The sequence below is a fragment of the Simochromis diagramma genome, unplaced genomic scaffold (assembly GCF_900408965.1).
Source record: "Simochromis diagramma unplaced genomic scaffold, fSimDia1.1 OVJJ01000380.1, whole genome shotgun sequence".
In the NCBI taxonomy this organism is placed as follows: domain Eukaryota; kingdom Metazoa; phylum Chordata; class Actinopteri; order Cichliformes; family Cichlidae; genus Simochromis; species Simochromis diagramma.
The window spans coordinates 1825-25771 of NW_024386740.1; the positions used below are offsets into that span (position 1 = coordinate 1825).

Sequence of the window (23947 nt, forward strand, 5' to 3'; positions counted from 1 at the left end):
GAAATCTAACCATGGCTACAAATAAATGAAGCTGAAGCTGACGTGAAACACAGCCCTGTTTTTATTACTGTTTATAGATATTAGAATTGATGATCATCATTTTAATGATTCTTAAAAAGGCTTTAATGAATCCTTCAGTCTGAAACCAACTTGGAACAAAACACATTAGAAGATGTGGGAAAGAACCACAGTGTGCACATATTTAAACACACAACAGAACCACATGTGTTTGTTTCAAATAACATTTTTACTCTAAATGTTTTTATATATGATTTTGTTTTTTTAACTACTTTGTGTGCAATTTATGAACTTTTAAAATATTTAACCATATTATTTTTAGATTTTTCTATTTATTTATAGTTTAGTTATATTTAGTGTTTTCATCACAGCTGTTCAACAACAGATAACAGTGTGTGTTAGTAAATTCACAGCAACATGAATGTTTCTGAGTGTTTGTGCATCATGTGACCCAGATTTTTGGATCTGCTGTCAGATTGAAATGAAGACGATGAAACCACAGCAGCTTCAGCTGAGCTGTCAATCAGCAGCAGCAGTCTTATCTGTGGGCCGCAGGGGCTGATGGGAGCTTTGAGGACCTGTTAGAAACCACGTGGCCCTCGTCTGATCTCACAGCTCGTCCTTGTTTGGCCTCAGCTGCATCAGAGCGCCACTTCTCCCCAGGTTCACCAGAGGAAACACCACTGCACAAAATGCTTTTCCTCCCAGCTGCTGCTCTGTGCTGTCTGTGTTCAGGTGAGTGTTTCCAGCCAATCAGGAGCCAACAAAGTCAACCTGTAACAAACACTGTCACACTAACCTTCATCTATCTGTCTGTGTCTCTACAGCACTGGTTACCATGGCAGCAGAACAGCTGATTCAGGACGATTTAACATTGACCAGGAGAGTTGGACAAAGTGTCTCCTTCAGCTGTGGAGGGACTGAACAGTGTGATGTCAATGACGTATGGTGGTATCAAAAGAAAGAAACAGGAACTTTCAGAGTGATTGGGTATATGCCTAAGAGAGGTAGCTGCACGCTTAACAAAGGTTACGGTCATCCTCAGGAAGATGATTTCTCATCCATGAATAAACAGAACAGCTGTGAGTTGAAGATAAATAAAGTTAAACTCGATCATTCAGCCACCTACTACTGTAACTGTTATAAGTCTGATCCCCACAGTGAGAAATGATCCCTGCAGCCTGAACAAAAACCAACAGATGAACAGATGTCAAACAGTGTCTGTGACAGGAAGAGAGCAGTAAACCACAGCCCAGCTTCACATGTTTCACCTCCATCTCAGAGTCACAAACATACTGAGCTCAGGGACCATTTTTATTTACTGCTGTCAGAAATTCAATTCTATTTATTTCTGTTTAAACAGATTTTTCATCCTGTTTTAAGACAGAAACAAGAGGAACAGATGACATCAAACTTCCAAATGTAAACAAATGTATCCTCAGTCCCACAAAAACATTTATTCAAAGTGAAAGAAAAACAGATTGTGTCAAACTGAATCAAAGTCCATCCCTCATTCACAGTGTTAATGTTCTCTTCATGAAAACTCTTCCAGCAGCACTTGTTGTTTAACACCTTTCAGTACATTTAACCAGACACTTGGACTGATGTCAGGTCAGGATTTTGTCCTTCTAGCAGCGGCTCATTAGGACGCTGATTTTGTTGGACACATTTCCATCTAGTTGGTTCTGAAATTGTCCAAACCCAGCAGGTCATGGCCGCCCTGACCTGGTTGTGTCAGAGGTTTGTTCCCTGAAAAACAGAGCTGCTCCTTCCCACTGTCTGCAAGTCCTGCTAGTAAGGAAATGTTGTACATTTAGTGTTTCTGTTCATGATGTTGAAAGGTTTTAATTCCCTCTTTGGTTTTAAGTCCTGTTAGTCGTGCTTTATCCTCACAGAGAGAATTTAGGAAACATGTCGTCCTGAACAAGCAGCTTGTATTAAGATATGTGGTCTGAGCCTCCTTCAGCTTTCAGAATAAACATGAGTTTTACATGATTTAGTCTCTGTCTGAAAGTAAACAGGAAGGAGATGAAAAGCCAACAGAAGTGTCCTGAAAGACAACCTGAGCAAACTGGTGGTTTTCCTGCAGACTAAGGAAAACTGCAGAGTCAGACCTGCTGCTTCCACCTACAGAGCCTCTGTCAGTGCCCCAGGTCAGCTGTGGTACAATGTAGCTGCTGTCACCAGTGAGTGAATGTGTGAATGACTGAATGTAGTGTAAAACGCTTTGGGGTCCACGGGACTAAGTAAAGCCCTACACAAATACAGGCCATTTACCATTTAAGTTGTACTTGTTGTCCTCGTCCTGGCTGATGTCCTGGGATTTTCTGCACTACAACCACATTAGTGTTCTTCTTCATGCCACCTTGTGAAGTATACCTCAGCCTCATGTAGCAAAACACCACCACAGCATGATGCTGCTGGCAAAGTGTCATGTGACCTGGGGGTAGAAAGAGATTGAAGCCCCCTGACCCCCCCGCTGCCACCTGTTATTACAGCTGAGAGGGTGTGGTGACAGGAGGCTAAAATACAGCAATTTTCATTTAATATTCTCCAAATATGTTAAAAGCAAATAATCTTGTCTGTAGGAATGCAGGGAGATAAGAAATGTCTTCAACTCATCTTTCAAGTGATTCTGAATCAGGGAAACAGCATCAAGTGTTGTAAACTTTAAACACAGAACCATAACTTATATGTGATCTTACTGAAGATTAATTATGCATAATCGCACCATACAGATCAGAATATTAAATATAAATATGTTTAAGTTAAGTATTATGATCCTGAAAATTAAGCCTCTGAGAGTTTGTCCTTGGTGTGTGTGTTGTGAGACACGCAGGCACCGGTTTCTTAATCTCTGACTTTTATAATAGTGGAACCCTGGCTTACGAAGAATCCATTTAACGAAAAATTCAAATTAAGAAGGCACTTAACGGCAATATTTCTGCCCGTGATACGGCATAATGCCCACGTAACAACATAGATAAAATAAAAATTAATTAATTAATTAATTAAATTCCATAATGTTATGTACATGTACACATACGTATGTATGCATGCATACGTATGCTTTTGTTACGGGTCCCAAGGATGAAGACCACGATGACAAATATGTTACCTGTAAAAGCAGGTGAAGATGAATTGGCCACTCAGCACGACGATGGATCAGTCCCGGCTCCAACTCTCAGCTCGCTCAGCCGGCATCAGCTCGCGTCCTGGTCCCAGATGTCATTTATGGATCAGCCCTGACCGCAAGGTGGCGCCGATCCCGGACGAGCCCCCAAGATTTGTTTCGGGTCCCAAGGATGAAGACCACGATGACAAATACGTTACCGACCTGTAAAAGCAGGTGAAGAGCGGAGTAAGGAAGACACGATGCGTCTCTGCTTTCCTCCAGAACGTGTCTGAGTCTGATTTATTTCACACAAATGAATGCTATATAAACACTAAACATGGGCTTTCAATATACTGTTCAGCGGGTTCCTCATTCACATCAATTACATTTACTTATTTCACAACCTCAGTGAAATATACTCTCTTTAACTGGTTCAGTTTCTCAAGTTCACACTTCTTTCCATAACAGTTACATTCATTTATCATGTCAATAAACACATCACATTGTCTTCTGCAGTGTCTTACTGGCTAAACAGTTATATTCAATAACAGCATTGGTAAATACATCACATTTGTTGCCTTCAGCAAGTTACTGGCAAAATCACTATTTAGTGCATCATGAAACCCAGCTTGTTTAATTAACCCGTGAATGCCTCTGTTAGCTAGACAGAGTTGCTCAGAGTGCTTGTGTTACACTAGCTAATCTACTCAGTCACTTTAACATAACTATTAACATTCACATCTCACAGAACTGATTTGATTGGAGCATTACAACACGTTTGCACAGAGCATAGGAGCGCACTGACTCTGCTTCACGAGCGCTCTGGTTTCTCCCGTGTTTACATATGAATTACTCGGGCGGACCGCCTTAACTCTCTCTTTCACATTAACGTGGTAACAATAAAAAACATTTTCGGTGCGAGCACCATTTACCGACCTGTAAAAGCAGGTGAAGAGCGGAGTAAGGAAGACACGATGCGTCTCTGCTTTCCTCCAGAACGTGTCTGAGGAAGCAGAGGAAGGTGGGCTCCACTTACTGCACCCCGAAACCCCGGAGCAACCACCAAAGTTCCGCCCTCACTGCTTTCTAACATAAAATGAATCCCTGTTACATGGACTTTTAAAGAAACTGAAAATAAATACATATAGTAATGAAAAATGTCCCGTTACATGGGTGTTTTACACAAAATAATATTAATGTGGTCATTCCCTCACAGGGGGTGCCACACTTTCTTCAACCTCCGCCACCTCCTCCTCCACCAAGAACTTTGTCTGCAGCCAGCACCGCCTCACGCAAAAGGCGATGGAAAAAGGTGCTTCGACTTATGAAAATTTTGACCTACGAAAGACCCTCTGGAACGAATTAACTTCGTGAGTCGGGGTTCCACTGTATATGATTCATTTAAAAGAAATTCATATTGAGTGAACTGTGATTGATAAACAGTAAAAGAATGTGTTTGTGTGTAACTGGAGTAAAAAAGGACAATGCCAAAATGAATGTTCTTGTGAAAATGTCCTGATGGAAGTAAGGTTGCATAAACTGCATAAAACAAGATGTGAAGCATATTTTCATGTGTATGTAATAGAATTGTCTGTGTTAAGAATATTACAGAAATGAAGGAAATGTAATGAAGGTGTCACAGGCTCGGTCTCTGACCCAGTGTTTTCAGTTTTATTTTGTAGGTTTGACGTTTTCGTGTTAGTTTGGTGAATATAAGTTTGTGTGTTTATTCTTATTTTGGGTTTAGTGGAGGTTTAGGTTAGTGATTATATATCATCTAACTCCATGGTTTCTGTTTGTGGTTCCTTGTCCAGTCTCATGTGTTTTAGGTCTGTTAAGCTTTTGTTGTCGTGTCTAAGTCTTCATGTTCTCTATTTTATTTTGAAAAGGGTCTTATGTTCTGTGTTCGTGTGGTTAGTTTTACTCTCCCCTGTGTCATTATGTTTCATTCCAGCTGTGTCCTCATGTGTCTCCACTTCCCCTGATCACCTCATGTGTGTATTTAAGTCCTCAGTCTTCCTGTGCTCAGTGTCGCGTTGTCTGTGTTTCCTTCTGTATGTACCCCTTGTCACAGTTTCCCAGTCAGGTCACAGTAAGTTATGAAGTCACAGTGAGAGTCCTAGTTTCCCAGGTTATGTTCAGGTTTTCCCTCAGTTTTGCATTTTTGTGAATTTTCAGCCCTAAATAAAGGTTCGCTTTTCGTTAAGTCCAGTTTTGTCTCCTTGCCTCTGTCTGCGCTTGGGTCCTCTACTCTCTCCACACGGTCTGCCCCCTGCAGCTCGTGACATAAGGTCTTTAAGCAAACTTTTTTTTAAAAGTTAGAAATAGATGATAAGGGGGGGACATTGTATGATCAGATGTCAACAACTTAATTGGATGGACAACATGTGAAGATGTAACGTCCAGTAGGAGAGGATTCAAGTTTTTCATTTGTCACAAACAGGTAACAACAACACATCACTACCAGCAGTAAAATGTTTAGGCTCAGAGCCTCAGATTCCAGCAGAGATGATTGATCGCAGACCAACATGCGAACCTGCAAACTGGTTTTGTAATTTTTTGCCATGTTAGGGCAAAATATCAAGAAGACCTGGATTTCCATTCAGCACAGAACACAGACATGAGGATGTCCAACATGTCTGTGGCCTGGGCGGGGCTCTTTCTCGCCAATATGTCTGTGAAGGTTCTCTGTCATTCAGGTCATCATACTCTAAGACACTTAAAAAAAAAAGCATCTGGACGTCTTTAAGTTTCTTGAAGATGTTTCACCTCTCATCCAAGAAGCTTCTTCAGTTCTAGGGTCAAATGGTGGAGAGTCCCACTCCCAACAGGGCTTAAAACTCTGGGACTCTCCACCATTTGCTCTCAGAACTGAAGAAGCTTCTCGGATGAAATGTTTTCAAAAGCCACAGGGGAAGATGAGTGGAGGAAACGCAGACAATCCAACAAGCAACAAAGGTAAACACACACAATAAATACACAGAGGGGAACGAGGGAAAAGCACAACAAGAGTGAGACACAAATGAACGTAGTCAAAGGAGCTTGCAAATAAAAGCGTCTGGACTTCTTTAAGTTGCTTGAAGACGTTTCACCTCTCATCCGAGAAGCTTCTTCAGTTCTAAGGTCAAATGGTGGGGAGTCCAGTACCTCCTCTTTGACTCCCATCACCCTCTGGAACACAAACTTGGAGTAATTAGGACCCTACACCACCAGGCAGAACATGTTCCCTCTAAGCCTGAAGGGAAAAAGAAGGAACACACGCATGTAAAGGAAGCACTCGAAACGTGCAGCTATCCTAAATGGGCGTTTATAAAGTCAGAAAAGAGGCACAGAAAAGAAGATCAGACACCGGCGAGGGAGGATAAGAAGGACAGACGCAACAACATTGTCATCCCCTATGTAGCCGGTGTATCAGAAAAACTCAGGAGAGTTTTCTCCAAGCACAACATCCCAGTGTATTTCAGACCCAGCAACACACTCAGACAGAAACTGGTTCACCCGAAAGACAAAACTCCAAAACACAGACTTAACAATGTGGTGTTTGCTGTACAGTGCAGCGAGGAATGCCCAGACCTCTACATTGGAGAGACCAAACAGCCACTTCACAAGCGCATGGCACAACACAGAAGAGCCACCTCCACAGGACAAGACTCAGCAGTCCATCTGCATCTAAAGGTCAAAGGTCACTCTTTCGAGGATGCCAATGTTCACATTTTGGACAGAGAGGACAGATGGTTTGAAAGAGGAGTGAAAGAAGCATCTATGTCCACTGTGAGCGACCATCTTTGAACAGAGGTGGTGGTTTACGACACCAACTGTCTGCCATCTATAATCCAGTTTTGAGTTCCCTCCCCAGACGCCTTAACACCCACTCACATCCTGGGCCATCTGACCTCAGGAAATCACATGATAAGGTGGGGCCAGGTTTCACAATGAACTCACCCGAAACCCTGGCTGATTGGGACCCACACCCAGTTTCACACCTTGGCTCAGGTGAATAGAGGATCATCAGGGGGTCCTTTTGTCCCTCTGTGGGGGGAAACTCCCACTAGGTTTATATCTGGGACTCTCCACCATTTGACCTTAGAACTGAAGAAGCTTCTCGGATGAGAGGTGAAACGTCTTCAAGCAACTTAAAGAAGTCCAGACGCTTTTCTTTGCAAGCTCCTTTGACTACGATGACCTGGATGACTGAGAACCTTCACAGACACAAATGAACGAACAAATGAAGAGGGGACACAAGGAACACAAGGGAGGCACAGTAACATCAAAACACTAGAAATCATTAACAAATAACCAGAAAATAATAAAAACGATGAATACTAATAATCATTAACAAAAACACAGAGTCAGTAGACTCCAGACCATGACAGTGACTTTCATTGGCAGCGAGCAGAACAGACAGGATTAGAAATGAGTTCATCAAAAACAAAGTCAGAGATGCTGAGATGATAACATTTCCTGGGAATAACACCCCAGGAAATATAAATCTAATAAATTAATAGTTATTAAAAGGACAAAGACTCATTGCTGTCAGATTAATTTTATTAGTTTAATTGATGAACCAAAAATAAGACTGAAGCTGCAACAGATGAAGAAAAGCTGAAAACTTGCATGGTTTGGGGTGGCTGTAGCTCAGGTAGTAGAGCAGGTCACCTACTAACCAGAAGGTTTTTGGTTTGATCCCAGTCTGCAAGCCAAATATCCTCGTGCAAAATACTAACTTCTGTTGCTCTCTGATGCATCCATCGGAGTGTGAATGTTAGATAGGAAGCAGCTTAGAAAAAGGTGAATGTAGAAGTTGTGTAAAACGCTTTGAGTGTTCAGATTGAGTAGAAAAGTGCTATATAAGAACCAGTCCATTTTTTAACTTTTCGTGCAGGTTAAACTTTATCTTATAAATATATCTGAATGTACATTCTAAGAAATGATCTGTGTTATTGAATGCAACTGTTTCAAACCCTCCTTGAAGGCTGATTTCTTGTTCTGAAAGATGAGGATGTGTAACTGTGACACCAGAAGAGCTGTGGATCTTATTCTCTGAACTTTCTCTAAACATTGATCATATTTTATACGACAGTAACTTTGATTTGTATTTTCTTTTACCAACACCAGGGCCCACTCGGATGATGTCCATTAGCATGAATATTCTCTTCTGCCAAGACTTCTGCTGCCTCCTCCTGATAGCTGTCCTCCAGTCGCCGCTGCCTGGAGCGTAAGGGAAGGCCTGCCGAGAGAGGGAGCTGGCTACACATCAAATGGAGAACACTCCACCATTGCCTGTGAGGCATCCACCTTCCCTGCATTAACCTTAGGCACGTTGGGAAGTGGTTAGCGGGTACGTTTAGAGTAAAAAAAACGAGCACGAGCCTCTCTGGTATGTGCCGGCAATATTCAGGACTGTGGAGCTTCCCTGGTCTGCATGGCATGTTCCCAGAGGGAACACAGCTTACAACAGCGAGCATGGAGAGGGCACCGAGCACAAACCTGCAAGACTGTGAGAACAGCTCCATGTCCACCAGAGAACTCCCACACACTGGGCAGGTGATCCACAGCAGGACATACTGGACACCTGCAAGGCCGCGGGCAATATTCATGCAGGCTGCAGGACCCTAGGTGTGCACCGAGTGTGCGGCCCGCGAGACATGGCGCCAGCAGCACGTCACTGCAGGAGAGATTTTCCATTTTGGATCGGGGCAACAGAAACCTGGGAGGCTGCCGAGAAAGGCTCCCCACCACAAAGGTAACAAACACACACCAGCCACACACGGTACCACACACAAGCATATACACACTACAAAGTGGAGATGCAACGATCACCAGTTTCATGTCCGCGCAGCTGATTTATAGTTAAGCTGATCTTACCCAGCAGGCAATGTAGAGTTCAGAGCCGGTGTGGGTGAGGGGACTCGCCCAGACAGAGGAAAATGTGCAGGACAGAAGAAACAGCAAAGGAAATCCTGTCAGTGTTGAAAATAGAAGAGCCTGTGCAGACCAACATGTTTCTCTTCTAAAATACACCAGGTGTGGTTTGAAGGACGCAACAAAACCACATCAGAAAGACATCAGAGACTCATCACATCACTCGCTGGATTCACTGGATTATTTTTCTTTCACCATTATTTGGAACAAAGAAAACAAACGTGACTGGTTTGTGTCATTGTGGTGCTGCATGGCCCACTTTCTCCTGAGATTCAGTTCACAGACAGATGTTCTGATAGTTTTCTTTACAATTTGCTGCTAGAATTCAAAATTGATTGTGTGATTAATGATGGTGAGCCAGATGGGCCAAACCATGATCCCATCAGCAGCATGTTTCATTGTAGTGGTGCATCATTGATGGGATAAATGGACTGGTGCTTATATAGTGATTTTCTATTTTCATGTGGACTAAAGTAGTGGACTGACCAACAGACTGACATTAACATCAGAGCCGTGCTGCTAGTGTGGCTAAAAGAAAAGAGAAGAAGAGACAGTCATGTTGATATGAACATTAGAGAAACACATCATGGAGCTGAAATATGATCCTGCTTCCTCATTTGGACTCATTCACCTCAGCTGACACGTTCAACAGCAGGTTTTTGTAGCAGTCTGTCTCACTGTGGGAGGAACAGGATGGTGGTACCTCATCTTTGGCTCTGGAACTAAACTGTCTGTAACAGGTAAGAACAAACATTTATTTTCCTTCAGTTGTTTTATTGTAGAAGCTGAAAATGTGTTTAAAGTCAGTTTCTGCTGCTTCAGGCTTTACATGTTAGTTTTTCATCATTAGTAGAGAATTCATCTGCAGCCATTGTTACATAAGAAAAGCTCAATAATCTCTGAAAACATGTTGAAATCTCACTGAACAACTAAAGTTATTCTTTATTTCTGCAAATATTAGTGATGTTACAAATATTTAGGATTTGATCCTCTCAGTGATTCTGCTGGTTTTTAACACAAGATCATATTTGATGTTCAAATTAAATTAATATAGATTAACAACAAATATGGTTTCAGGAAATATTTGCTTTATGTTGAGGAACAAATATTTTTTAATAGTCAAACATTCATGTAACTGCTTCAAAAAGGTAAATAGAATTATAAAAACAGATACTGATTAGAAAACTCAGAAATGATATGACAGATAAATTTAGGATGAATTTGACATCGTTAAACTCTGATATTTATTTCTGAGATGAAGTCGTGTGTGTGGATTTGTACGTGACAATAAAAAGTTAATAATACTTTAATTTTCCAAAATACTTTAACATACAAATTTTTATTAAATATACTTTGTCAAATAATTTGTATTTTATGACTAAAAATATCTTGAAGTATATCTCATATTATTGAAAACGTTTTATTCAACATTTCAGTTTTAGTGTTTTAAAATAGTTGCTACAGTTTTTTATTTGAATAAAAACATAAATTAAAATAATCACTGCATTACTTTTCCAATTTTTACACAAAAATATTTAAGAATAAATTAGTCTGAAAGACAAATATGGTCTTTATGGTAAAATATATCAAAGACAAGAAGAATGGAAATTTTATCTGCTGAACTGAATTTTGTGAAATGATATTTAATTTTATTAATAGTACAAAACAATATGAACAAAGATGAATTTATTTTTGGGCAGAAGAGGATCTCTGTTAGAACTCGTGTCTAAGGACTAATAAGAAAAATACATTTTCACTTGTATGAAGACAAATGTAAATATTTTAAAATTGGACTGAACTAAATTTCTATAAAACAATAAAAAGCAAACACATGACGAATTAAACTGAAATGAATTTAATTTGACTTTAAAAACCATGCTGAGTGTTCCTCATGTGAGCCATGATGACATGAGGTGATGACTGTGTTTGATATGAAGCTGAATCCAGTGTATGTAGTGAACTTTGTGCTGTATTGATGAGTAGTTTAGTGATCAGAGTCCATGTAGTTTCCAGGATCAGACTGAATGCAGTGCAGTGCTGGAAGCTGCTGCTGACTGTGTGAATGTGTGTCTGTGCTGCTTGTTGCTTCAACAATATTTCAGCGCCACATAGACTCCACGTCGATGCGGACACCTCCTTGCTGTGTGTGCCCCCGTTCATGTTTCCATCTTTGGTTCAGCTGACTTGTAATACACAGAAGAAAGATGATCCGGAGGAGCTGCCCACAGACGCTGGAAAGCAGCTGGAGCTGATCCATGAAGAAGAGAGCAGCACATATACATGCAAATGCTACATCAAAAATGTCAGCAACAACACAGTGGAGGCCCAAACACAACAAGGTAATGAAGGCTTGGTGACTGTGTTCAGCAGTGATTCAGCTTCATGTGGAGATGCTGTCAAAGAGAGCAGAGCAGCAGAGGACTGACATTTCTCACTGCAGCTCCAAACATTTGACTCCTTTTCTGTTTCAGAGCTTCCAGCTCCAGCAGCCTCCTGTCCTCCAGCGAGAGAGCCAGCAGACCTGCCAGCTCTGCAGCCAGCTGACTGTAAGATCACCTGCTGCCTCTCTGCATGGACAGCTCCAATGTCCAATGAGGGAGCTGGAACAAGTTTAGGCTCTTAAAGTTGCACTAATTGATCAAATCTTCATCCAACAAGCTCTGATAAAGCCACTGTACACTAGCTGCTCAGCACCAAACAGCAGACAGACCATAATATGTCAGAGATCAGTTTGTTAGCTGCTTGTGGAGTTCTTCTGCCCCCAAGTGGACACAAACACTACATCAATTCATCCACTTGAAGAAGAAGCTGTGACTGTTTCTATTTGGACTTTTTCTCCTTGATCTGAGAGGAATAACCCGACTGTCTGTCTGTCTCTTTGTGTCTGTCTGTCCTTCAGTGTCCTTCCAGTCTCAGTGCAGGGTGAAGCTGCTCTGCCTGCTGTACACAGTGCTGATAGTGAAGAGTCTGGTGTACTGCTGTGGACTCTCTCTGCTGATGATGCTCACAAACAAGGGAGCGTCCACCAACTGCACACATGCTGACTGACTGTTTCCTGCTCGCCTTTTCTCACCATCACATCTCATCAATTCATCTCATTCATCACTTTGATCACAAATGTTAGTTATGATGTGTTGTGCTTATTTTGCCTTTTTCTTCAACAGTTAGAAGATCATCTGAAATAAATACATCTTTACATGTATTGTTGCTCTGAGTTAGAATTCTTTTTGTACTTATTGTGACTTTTATTGTAGTAACAAAAACCATCAGGAATATTTTTATCACAAGTTTTTGTTTGATTTTCAAATGTCAAACAGTGTAGTTGTGTTTGTGTGAATAATAAAGATTTGAAGATGAAGAGTTTGATTCTACTTTCATTGTGTGATCAACAACAACCCGTGTGAGTGAAGCACAAACTGACTGTATCCAAACTTGCTCTCCTGCAGCAGACGGGCTGTGTGGGTTTCTGCTCTGCAGCCTCCACACCGTTAGCTGTGGCTTTTCACTTTAATAACACAATGACAGTTACAAGCATGAACTCTGCTTCAAGAATGATTCCAGGAAGGATCTGTGTTCTTCACCTGTGAGAGAAACAGCTCAAATCCTCAACTCAGAGCTGACAAATGAACTTTAATGGAATCAAAGGAGAGACCATGAAGCCCCTGCAGTCTGCTCAGCTCCCATTTTATTACCTGAGCTGAGTTTTTCATTCTGGATATCACACACGTAAGAACAGATCAAGTCTGAACAGCAAATGTTGGAGAATCATTTTGAAGTCTTGCTAAATGTCCTTATTATTACAAAAACTACTGAATGATTCAGAAAATCCTTTCCAACAAGCAGAAATATGCAAACAAAGTAGAAACAAGGCAACATGAGTCATTCAGATGCAGATAACATATTCTCCTTATTTTGAAGAACACAGTCATGAAATCTTTCTGTGTGTCATTCATTGAGTTGAAGTGCCTAATAGAAGAGGAAAAGCAGCAATAATCAATGATAGCTGAGACATTGAGAACATGGCTGTATGCCTGCTATCATAACAGCAAACAAAGCACACAAACAGCAAACAGACAATAATGTGCTCGCAGCTTGTTGTGTGTTGTGTCATTTTTGACATTTCATGAAGTCACAAAAATGTGTGCGACTCATTAAAGGAGTCTGTACGTGTCAGTCAGTGCTCTGTATTCATGTGTTCACCTCATTAAAGTCACTCAGACACTTTTCTCCTCCAAACTTACAGCACAGCTTCATATTTCACTGACTGATTCTTTCATTACATCCATTAAGGGTCACACAGTGAAATTAGTGCAAACTTACAAATGTGTTGCAACAATTTTGGCCTCCAAACTGAACTTTGAGACAAACAGTGAAGCTGTGAGCAAAAAGAGGCTCCAGTGTGTGTCATGGTGGAGGAAACTGTTGTATTCCCACATTAAAAACATGCTGATCTTATTGGATTTTTCCCTCAAAGTCTTTTTCCTCCTTTTTCTCTTCATCCAAATGTTCTAGCAGGCTGACTGTGAGTCCCTGTTGAACCTGTACAGCAGAAAGTAACAGCAGTCAGCGGCCTCCACTTGACTTCATGACTTCAACCCCTCGCACAGTCACTTTCACTTTCTTCCTTCTGTCTTTTAGTCCTAAAATGTAGAACAACACCAGATCCAAATATTTGTGTCCTTCACTCACATCTTCAAATGATCCCTTCCATATCAGAGATGATACAAAGGCAACATTTGTCTTATTTCTCTTTCATGAATCAAAAAGTACTTTTGTACTGTTGTGTAAATGTGTGTGTAAAGGTGGATGACTGCCTGCTGCAAATGAAATCTAACCATGGCTACAAATAAATGAAGCTGAAGCTGACGTGAAACACAGCCCTGTTTTTATTACTGTTTATAGATATTAGAATTGATGATCATCATTTTAATGATTCTTAAAAAGGCTTTAATGAATCCTTCAGTCTGAAACCAACTTGGAACAAAACACATTAGAAGATGTGGGAAAGAACCACAGTGTGCACATATTTAAACACACAACAGAACCACAGTGTGCACATATTTAAACACACAACAGAACCACATGTGTTTGTTTCAAATAAGATTTTTACTCTAAATGTTGTTAAATATGATTTTATTTTTAACTACTTTGTGTGCAATTTATGAACTTTTAAAATATTTAACCATATTATTTATTTTTAGATTTTTCTATTTATTTGTAGTTTAGTTATATTTAGTTTGTATATTTAGTGTTTTCATCACAGCTGTTCAACAACAGATAACAGTGTGTGTCAGTAAATTCACAGCAACATGAATGTTTCTGAGTGTTTGTGCATCATGTGACCCAGATTTTTGGATCTGCTGTCAGATTGAAATGAAGACGATGAAACCACAGCAGCTTCAGCTGAGCTGTCAATCAGCAGCAGCAGTCTTATCTGTGGGCCGCAGGGGCTGATGGGAGCTTTGAGGACCTGTTAGAAACCACGTGGCCCTCGTCTGATCTCACAGCTCGTCCTTGTTTGGCCTCAGCTGCATCAGAGCGCCACTTCTCCCCAGGTTCACCAGAGGAAACACCACTGCACAAAATGCTTTTCCTCCCAGCTGCTGCTCTGTGCTGTCTGTGTTCAGGTGAGTGTTTCCAGCCAATCAGGAGCCAACAAAGTCAACCTGTAACAAACACTGTCACACTAACCTTCATCTATCTGTCTGTGTCTCTACAGCACTGGTTACCATGGCAGCAGAACAACTGAATCAAGATGGTTCAACATTGACCAGGAGAGTTGGACAAAGTGTCTGCTTCAGCTGCAGTGTGATTAATCAGTGTTCCACTGACTGGGTACACTGGTACCAAAAGAAAGAAACATTCAGAAAGATTCTTGAAATTAATAAAAATACTAAGAAATTGGCTTTAAATACAAATCATCCTCAGAAAAACGATTTCTCACCTGAAAATAATCAGAAAGACTGTGAGTTGAAGATAGAGAAAGTTAAACTCGATCATTCAGCCACCTACTACTGCTCCTGTGTTAAATATGATCCCCACAGTGAGAAATGATCCCTGCAGCCTGAACAAAAACCAACAGATGAACAGATGTCAAACAGTGTCTGTGACAGGAAGAGAGCAGTAAACCACAGCCCAGCTTCACATGTTTCACCTCCATCTCAGAGTCACAAACATACTGAGCTCAGGGACCATTTTTATTTACTGCTGTCAGAAATTCAATTCTATTTATTTCTGTTTAAACAGATTTTTCATCCTGTTTTAAGACAGAAACAAGAGGAACAGATGACATCAAACTTCCAAATGTAAACAAATGTATCCTCAGTCCCACAAAAACATTTATTCAAAGTGAAAGAAAAACAGATTGTGTCAAACTGAATCAAAGTCCATCCCTCATTCACAGTGTTAATGTTCTCTTCATGAAAACTCTTCCAGCAGCACTTGTTGTTTAACACCTTTCAGTACATTTAACCAGACACTTGGACTGATGTCAGGTCAGGATTTTGTCCTTCTAGCAGCGGCTCATTAGGACGCTGATGTTGTTGGACAGGTTTCCATCAGTTTCCTGTGGATGTTTATAGAGGATGAATCAGTCACGGTGCCTCATCTTTCTGTCACCTTCTTTTCTCTCTGATAGAAAAAAACTGATTTTGTATCTGAATATGTCAAATCTGGAATCACAGGACAAGATTTCTGCTTTCTGTTTGTGTTTCCTGACCAATTACATGCAGCTTTAGTTGCATGCAGGTAAACAGTCTGTGAGGAGAACAAAAGAGTCCATCTGCTGAAAATGCATCACATCATCAAATATAATCCAGACATGACTTTTTATTCAGTTGTTTTTAAATTCTCTGTTTTCATAAACAATGAGCAATAACAAGAAATTGAAGTCTTTGTCCAGATATCTGCTGGACAAACCAGGGGTCCGTTCTTCGTACCTCGCTTACTACATCCAAGATCAAATCATCGCGCTAACTTTGAGCTCGCTATTCCGGTTCTCCGAACACACCTGTTGTTGACGATTAGTACAGCTGGATGAAGTAATGTGAGATCACTGGGTGTCGTAAAAGGGGCTACGCATCGATAGTAAAAACATTGATCGGCAACCCTTTGATTGGTCGGCGAAAATGTCGAAGGAGCGCGCTCGGTATTTTTCGGCAGCAGAGCAAGAACTCTTGAGTGAGGGATTTCAGGAGTTTCAGAGTTTAATTAAAACGCAAGGGAACACTGCAAAGGCTGCAAAAGCAAGGAGAGAGGGCTGGCAGAAAGTTGCTGACAAATTAAACTCGTAAGTAATTTAATAATAACAATAATAATGGAGTGGATTTATATAGCGCTTTTCAAGGCACCCAAAGCGCTTTACAATACCACTATTCATTCACTCTCACATTCACACACTGGTGGAGGCAGCTACAGTTGTAGACACAGCTGCCCTGAGGCAGGCTGACAGAAGCCAGGCTGCCATATCGCGCCATCGGCCCCTCTGGCCAACACCAGTAGGCGGTAGGGTAGATTTATTATATTACACTATATTATATTATATTATATTATATTATATTATATTATATTATATTATATTACATTATATCATATTATATTATATTACATTATATCCTCTTTCACATTAGAGCCACAACAGGACCCACTAGAACATGGGAACAGGTAAAAGTGAAATATAAGAATATTCTACAGAATGGTAATATTTATCACTTATATTGCTTTTTGTCTCTTGGAAAGAGACCCTGAAATAATCTGTTTGTTTGTTTATAACAGCAACCAAGAAAAGGGCAGAGCAAAAAAAGACAGGTGGTGGTCCTGCACCCCCTCGTCAACAAGTTGGTTAAGTAAATAATACCCTCACGGGAAAATCGATATCTCTCTATGAGCACACTGTCGCGCTGAGCTAAAGGATCCTGTCTATCCCGCAATATACGCTGAATTCTGAGGACTCTCCTTATCAATCTTGCACCTTCCGCAATGGGCTGCTCGCGTATACGGACAGGACATGGCTGCGACAGACTTCCCAAATCCACCTTCGCTTTTATAGCCGTGGTCTCTCATCTTGAATACACGAAGTAATTTACTATTACAACTCTAAAATATGAATTACATCTGTAATAATCACATACATGAAATAGAATGATTAATAGTACATTTCCCTTTTTTTAGGAAATGACCTGTATGTATCTGTGTGAAATCAATGAAAGGATCAAGTGCTGCATTATCTTTAGTTACATTGATAATATTTATTTATGGTGAAACAGTGGTAAAATATCGCTGTTGCTTTCGTATAAGTGAAGCGGACATACCTGCGTGGCCGCGATCTAATCCTGTTTACATAAAGTAACCCTGCTCCCGAGCAGGTTTACGCTTACGGATCTGTTGGTATGACAGAAAGTCCCGGATGAGCTTCGGAGAACCGAACGATCCAGGATCACGCGAAATCGTCAACAATCAAATCCAGCTAACTTACTTAGCGAGGTACGAAGAACGGACCCCAGAAGCCAAGAAGAATTGCTTGTTGTATCCTGAAGCTAAGGCAGCAGACTAATCAATGGGTTCCCGGGTTGTCCAAACCCAGCAGGTCATGGCCGCCCTGACCTGGTTGTGCCAGAGGTTTGTTTGAAATAGAAGACAATAAATACGATTCTAGTTTATCAAAATCATTTTCAGTGGGCACTGGATTAAAATTCAATGACAAAAAGACTGAGGTGATGGTTTTTGGTAGCCCCACTGAGATCCCCAATGTATATTTAGATACCTTGGCCCAGCACAATAAGCCAACTGTCACAAACCTGGGAGTCAAAGTGGACTCAGATTAAGGGCGTCATAAAGTCAGGCTTCTTTCAGCTCAGGCAGCTGGCTAAAATACAGCAATTCTTTCACAACAGCTCTTTGAGACAGTTATCAACACCTTTGTTAGCATTAGCTGGATTACTGTAATGCACTTTACATAGGGGCCAGTGCTTCATACATTCCTGATCCACAGAGGCCGCGAAATGCTGCGACTCGTCTTTTAACTGGCACTCCAAAGTTTGAGCACATTTCCACTATTTCAGCTTGACTTCACTGGCTGCCATTCATTTTAAAATTCATTTTAAAATGATTTAATTTGCTTTTAAAGCCTTCCATGTTCTGGTTTAGTTTGGGGAGAAGCTCCTCTTGAGTCCCTCTGTCCTTGCGCAGATGCTGCAGAACCTGCCTGATTGCAGATGTTGGAACAGATTGTTGCAGGGACGGGACAGCTCCTTCAATATCTGGGCTTCTCTAGCCCAGCATCTCCTGGTGTAGATATTCTGAAAGGAGGGGAGAGCAGTCCTGCAGCAGGGATCTGCCATACTTCTTCTTAACATCCATGACTCACTGCTGATGCTCCCCAGCATTAGCGAGTGATTTGGAGGACCTCTGGCATCGGTACCAGAGGAACTGCATCGCTGTGATCCACTCTGGAATCCTTCTAAACGGAAGCGCCGGGGACGTGGACATGTACGTGGCACACACTCTGGGAAGCTGCCCTCAAACAGCCCTGCCTTCTTCCTGTTTACCCGACGTCATCACACCATGCACATGTGATTCAGTTTTATTGGTTGCCATGCTGACAGGATACGATGGGAGGTGGAGAAATTAAACAACTTACAATTACTGCATATCCAACCTGCTACCATGGGTGGAAGGAGAGTTAAATTAGCTCTTTTAAATGCAAGATCTGTATCAAATAAAAGTGTTGACTCAAAGGACCATGCCAGTTTCTACAGTCAATATTCCCCAGTAAGGCGACGTTGATCAGTGGCCTCATCTTAAACCTGTTAAACTTCACAACATTGATGCAGAGGTGGAGCTACTGATAGGCACTGATGCTTCCAATGTTTTAGAGCCATGGAAGGTGATAAACAGTGTGGAGGGTGGACCTTATGCTGTAAAAACAACAGTTGGCTGGGTCATAAATGGTCCCCTGTGCACTGGAAGTAACAGCGGAAATAACAACAACCGCACTGCTGTAACAGCCAATAGGATTTCTGTTGAGCGTCTTGAAGAAATGTTGATTAAACAGTACAATCATGATTTTAATGAAAGATCCTCAGAGGAGCAGACTGAAATGTCCAGAGAGGATCTGTGTTTCATGGATATTGTTAATAGCTCAATAAAACGTATTGGAAATCCTTCTCACATGGATTTGCCTTTCAGGAGAGAAGGTCCCAGTTTGCCAAATAACCTCTGTGTTGCGGAGCAGCGTCTCCAGAGTCTCAGACGGAGATTTGAAAAGGATGCTCATTATAAGGATGAGTACACTGAATGTGTAAACAACATGCTTGAACAAGGATATGCTGAGCTTGTGCCTGCAGAGGAGTTGCACAAAGATGATGGAAAGGTGTGGTACATCCCTCATCACGGAGTGTTTCATCCCACAAAGGGCAAGTTAAGAGTTGTATTGGACTGTGGAACAACTTACAAAGGAGCATCATTGAACAGCCAGCTTCTACAGGGACCTGATCTCACAAGCTCGCTGGTTGGAGTTCTGATCAGATTTAGACAAGAGGTTGTTGCATTAATGGCGGACATTGATTCCATGTTTCACCAAGTTCACGTCTCAGAAAAACACGTCAACTTTCTCCGTTTCCTGTGGTGGCAACATGGCGACACTACAAGGTCTGCACAGGAATACAGGATGAAGGTACATTTGTTTGGAGCTGTATCTTTGCCAAGCTGTGCAAATTATGCTCTACAGAGAACTTCAGATGATAATACACAACAGTTTCCAGCTGAAGTGGTTGATACAGTCAAAAGAAACTTTTATGTGGATGATTGTTTGAAATCTGTTGCTTCAGAAGAGGAGGCAGTGCACATGGTGAAGAGGCTGACAGATATCTGCGCCAAAGGAGGATTTAAGCTTTCAAAATGGATCAGCAACAGTCGCACAGTGCTCATGTCCATCCCAGAGGAAAGAAGAGCAAAGGAAATAAAGGCTCTGGATTTGGACACAGATCAGCTTCCAGTTGAGAGAGCACTGGGTTTACAGTGGTGCATAGAAACAGACAAGTTCCAGTTCAGAACCTCCCTGCAGGACCGTCCAACAACCAGAAGGGGCATTTTGTCTGTGGTCAGCTCACTGTATGATCCTTTGGGAACCTTGTCTCCCTTCAGTATGCCAGCTAAACTGTTGCTACAAAAGCTTTGCCGACAAAATTGGAAGTGGGATGAAGTTATTCCCCACTCTCTTTCCCGGCAGTGGTGTGAGTGGTGTGAAATCAGCTGGAGGATCTCCAGCTGATTTCAAAGTTCAAAGTGGAACGTTGCTTTAAACCAAGTTGCTTTGGAAGACCAGATAAAGCACAACGTCATCATTTTTCTGATGCAAGTCAAGATGGTTATGGAACAGTGTCATATTTAAAGTTGGAAAAGAAAAACCTCACATGTTGCTTTTATCCTGGGAGAAGCTAGAGTTGCTCCTCTCAAGCAAACTGCAATTCCCAGGCTGGAAGTGACGGCTGCAGTTCTTGCAGTTCGAGTGAATATGCTTCTGCAAAAACAGCTGCAGGTAAGGTTGGAAGAATCAGTTTTTTGGACTGTTAGAGATTTTCTACATTATTCAATATAACCAAATCTCTATAATACAATATAATCAAGTAAGCCTTATATTCTAAACCAAGTATGCCTTATATTGTATGTGTGTTCATATAGTTTCACACGGGCAACGCTTATTGTTAAAGAGAACATAATGCATTCCTTACTTAAGTGTTTGAGATGTTTGACAAATCATAATATACTTTGTATTTCTCACCTCAGTATGTGATGTCAGATAAGCATGATATACTTCTATGTTGTTATTTTCAGTATATGTGTGCAAGGTTAGATAAGCTGAGGTAATGCCTGACCTCTCCTCTGACAGTTAAAAAGAGGAAGTACTATGTAACCCATTTTTGCCTTATAAATAAAGCCAGAAGCCTGTGCTCGTGGTGTTTGTCTTCTCAGAGCATTCACCCGCATGTGTCTGTCTTCTCAGAGGCATTCACCCGTGTACACGTTCTTAAACTCTGAGTCGGTCTGCAGTGTCTTATTTCTCTTACTTGTGTTTGAACAAATGTCAACCCCTGACATGGACTGATAGTACAACAGTACTGAAATACATCTTCAATGAAACCTGATTTAATACTTTTGTTGCAAACAGAATTGCTGTCATTCGAGAAGCAACAGATGTGAATCAGTGGAGATACGTTTCTTCCAAGGAGAATCCTGCAGATGATGCATCCAGAGGTATGAGTGCTGGGGATTTCCTCAAATGTAGAAGATGGATAAAAGGGCCAGAATTTCTCTGTAAGTCAGAAAAGGAATGGCCTAAACTGGATGTGGAGTACAGTGTAATTTCTGCAGATGACCCAGAGGTCAAAAAGGACCTGACAATCATTGTGAAGGAATTACAAAATCCTACCAACTATCTTATCCATTACTTCTCGTCTTGGGCAAAACTTAAAATCTCTGTAGCCTGGCTTTTAAAGCTGAAAGAGGCCTTGGTGCTGCTGGCGCAGGTTTGAATAAGATTGATCTGGAAAGTCAAAAAGAAGTGGCGATAAGAGTGGAAAGGTTTAAGACCACTTTGAAGAAAGGAAATATGACTCCAGAATATGTAGCAAAGACAGAACAAGCTATTATTCAATATGCACAACAACAGAAATTTAAAACTGAAATGGCTTTAATCAGCAATGGCCTCAAAGGAGTCTCCAAGAGAAGTTGTCTTTACAAACTTAATCCAGTGTTGGATGCAGGAATCCTCAGAGTGGGTGGCTGATTGAATAAAGCAGCCACGACTATGGAAGTAAAGCATCCGGCAATTTTGACAAAGGATACGCATGAGTCACTGATTTTACGCCATATCCATCAAAGGTTGGGACATGCAGGAAGAGCACACATGCTGTCAAAACTGAGACAAAAATACTGGATACTAAATGCAAATTCTGCTGCCAGGAAAATCATCTCTCGTTGTATCAGGTGTAGACGCAACAGAGGAAAGTTTGTTGAACAAAAGATGGCGGATCTGCCTGAAGAGAGAGTCCTGCCAGACACAGCTCCATTCACAAAGGTTGGAGTGGACTATTTTGGACCTATAAGTGTTAAAAGAGGACGAGGTCTCCTTAAAAGGTATGGAGTTCTTTTTACTTGTTTCACCAGTCGTGCAGTACATCTGGAGATTGCATGTACCCTTGATACAGACTCCTGTATAAATGCTGTGCAGAGGTTCATCGGTAGACGAGGCCCAGTTTCGACCATCAGATCTGATAATGCTACAAATTTTGTTGGGGCGAATCGAGAGTTGAAAGAAAGTTTGACTGAGCAGGACCATACTAAAATTCAAAAGGCTTTTGTTCAGGATGGCATGAAATGGAACTTTAACATCCCAGCAGCTTCTCACCAAGGCGATGTGTGGGAGCGCCTCATTCCTTCAATAAAGAGTATTTTAGCCTCAGTTCTCAAAGAGCAAGTTTTGGATGATGAAGGACTACAAACAGTCTTCTGTGAGGTTGAAACTATATTGAACGACAGACCCATTACTAGAGTTTCAGATGACTCAAATGATCTTGAAGCACTGACACCCAATCACTTGTTGCTGAAAAATAAACCAGTTTTGCCACCAGGACTGTTTGATCCAAGTGATCTGCATGTCAGGGAAAGGTGGAAACAGGTACAGTTCATGGCAGAGTTGTTCTGGAAGAGATGGCTTTCTGAGTACCTACCTCTGATGCAAGAAAGACCAAAATGGATGAGGACTGAAAGATGTCTTATACCTGGAGATGTTGTTTTAATTGCAGACGCTACAGCTCCAAGAGGATCGTGGATGATGGCAAAAGTCTTGAGTGTAAACCAGGGTGCAAAAGGCTTGGTGCGTTCGGTGAGACTACAAACAAAGACCAGTGTTTTGGAAAGGCCAGTGACAAAACTTATTTTGCTACTGGAAGCCTCATCGTGAAGAAGATCATTAGCAAAGATTAAGGACCTGCTTAAGGGAATAGCTCCTCCTTTTGGGACTTTAAAGTAATTGTGATTGTATGCACAATTAGGGGCCGGAGTATTTATTTGTCGGTTAATATTTTGTTTCAATGTTTGTTTGATGTTACTTTGTTAAATTAGTCAGTAAGAGCTGTAGGGCCATTTTGTTTCTATAAATAAAGAGACTGGTATAGGACCAGCATGCACTGGGGTGGGCCTATGGTTTTTTACCAGAGCAGGAGAAGCAGCAGGAAGTAACAAAAAAATAGATCTTGTTATTGCCAAACTGGATAAATAAACCATAAAAACGCAACTTTCAAGTTTGGACAGTGGACTTCTTTTGCCTGCGTACGAAATATTATCTCAGTGCAGCAGTGGCTTGTGGACTTTTAATTGTGGGATGTTTGGTTTGTCAAACAAAAGGAATTGCCACTACAAAAAGATCTGGACTTTTTCAGTACTCATAAGCTGAACGTCATGTTCCTAACTGAGACATGGCTGCACGGTGGTGAAGTGGCACTCTTGCTGCAACTTTGCCTCAGATGCCAGTTTCTTCAGCTCTTCTAAAATCCACCAGGTGTGGTTTGAAGGACGCAACAAAACCACATCAGAAAGACATCAGAGACTCATCACATCACTCGCTGGATTCACTGGATTATTTTTCTTTCACCATTATTTGGAACAAAGAAAACAAACGTGACTGGTTTGTGTCATTGTGGTGCTGCATGGCCCACTTTCTCCTGAGATTCAGTTCACAGACACATGTTCTGATAGTTTTCTTTACAATTTGCTGCTAGAATTCAAAATTGATTGTGTGATTAATGATGGTGAGCCAGATGGGCCAAACCATGATCCTATCAGCAGCATGTTTCATTGTAGTGGTGCATCATTGATGGGATAAATGGACTGGTG

At 41.2% G+C, this 23947-nt stretch overlaps 2 long non-coding RNA genes across 2 annotated transcripts; both read left to right on the plus strand.

Moving 5' to 3' along the window:
- Positions 1 to 473: 473 nt before the first annotated feature.
- LOC120721805 lies at positions 474 to 8788 on the plus strand. The gene is made up of 5 exons (XR_005693267.1): positions 474 to 753; positions 846 to 952; positions 1886 to 1889; positions 2517 to 2526; positions 8777 to 8788. It is a non-coding gene; the product is annotated as an uncharacterized LOC120721805 (long non-coding RNA).
- Positions 3090 to 4475, plus strand: LOC120721845. Its single transcript, XR_005693283.1, has 2 exons — positions 3090 to 3148; positions 4082 to 4475. It is a non-coding gene; the product is annotated as an uncharacterized LOC120721845 (long non-coding RNA).
- Positions 8789 to 23947: the final 15159 nt, after the last annotated feature.